This window comes from Leptonychotes weddellii, chromosome 6, assembly GCF_054177405.1.
Source record: "Leptonychotes weddellii isolate Sample4059 chromosome 6, ASM5417740v2, whole genome shotgun sequence".
NCBI lineage: Eukaryota > Metazoa > Chordata > Mammalia > Carnivora > Phocidae > Leptonychotes > Leptonychotes weddellii.
The window spans coordinates 40,343,645-40,345,138 of record NC_138374.1 but is presented as its reverse complement, the minus strand read 5'-3'; positions in this window follow the sequence as shown (position 1 = coordinate 40,345,138).

Here is a 1,494-nt window from a genome sequence, read left to right as displayed (position 1 = left end):
TTGCCAGATGTTCAACAGCAAGTTCCCCATTGGGCCCTTAGGAAGATCTGGGCAGAAATAATTATTCTACTACTTCAAGTCAGCCTTCAGAGATGGTATAACTCAACAGAACTCCAAGGTTTCTTCATTCCCCATGATTTTGTCACTTCTCCATTGAGCCTTTAATATTGTATTTCCCCTTTGAATTTACAACTCTGTGTACTTGTCCCCATACCTGTTCCCATCACCAGCTTCTCTGTCATTCTTTGCTTTCCTTGGATGTAATGAAAATCACCCAAGAAAACCCTCTGAAAAGCAGGTGTGCCAAAGTGTTATGTATGATGAGGCAACACAAAGCCAGCAAAGATCCTAAAATCTTAAACTCAGGAAGGTTATTGAGGAACCAGATATAACTACAAAAGCCAGCTCTGGTGCAGGAAATACACACAGCAGATAACTTTGTGGATTCTGCTCCAGTCCCAAAGTCTTCTCCATATAAGACAGAAGGCAGCCAACCAAGGCTGTGATACAAGTTCCAGCCCTCAGTGAAAGGCTGCCATGAACTAGACATCCTACTGGGCAAGGATCAACACAGGACAAGAACATAATCCTCACACTGAGGATGCATGACAAAGTCAGGGCCTACAAAACTCTAAAAAAAAAAGTTTCAAGGAGACATTGTGATATCCTTCTGGACACTTCCTTGTAAGCATCTCCTTGCATAGGGATCTCAAGTCATATACCCTTCTTACTTCATCAGAATGACAAACAGGATTTGAGAAACAGAGAAATCTAAGTTAACTGTAGCCTACTTCCTAGAAGAAAGCAATATTAATATCATAAATATATTTCTTATATATATAATATATATGCTTATAAATTTTATATTTATATAATTGGTATCATAGATTATATATTATGAATTAGCTCATGCCATAAAATGTTCTTTAAAGTATCACTTTTAGTGGAAATATATTTCATTATATATAGTATGAGCCATGATTTATTTAACATTCTTTTTGGGGAGTTATTTAACACTCTTTATGGTCATTATTTTGTGATAATGAAAATACGTGATATGGTATAAAAATACCTGACATGAAAAATCATTGGTCCTAAATCTTTGAAACTTCCTGAGATTACATTAATGAGCATGAACATTTTAAAGACATGTACTATGTATTGTCAAACTGCTTTCGAGAAAGTCTTGACTACTCTTTCCCACTAAGAAAGGTGGGAATGCAGATTTCAGCTAAACCATCTCAGATTAAAAATGACTGGCTTTTACTTTTCCACAGCAAAGGAAACAGTCAACAAAACAAAAGGCAACTAACAGAATGGGAGAAGATATTTGCAAATGACATATCAGATAAAGGTTAGTATCCAAAATCTATAAAGAATTTATCAAACTCAACACCCAAAGAACAAATAATCCAATCAAGAAATGGGCAGAAGACTGAACAGACATTTTTCCAAAGAAGACATCCAAATGGCCAACAGACACATGAAAAAGTG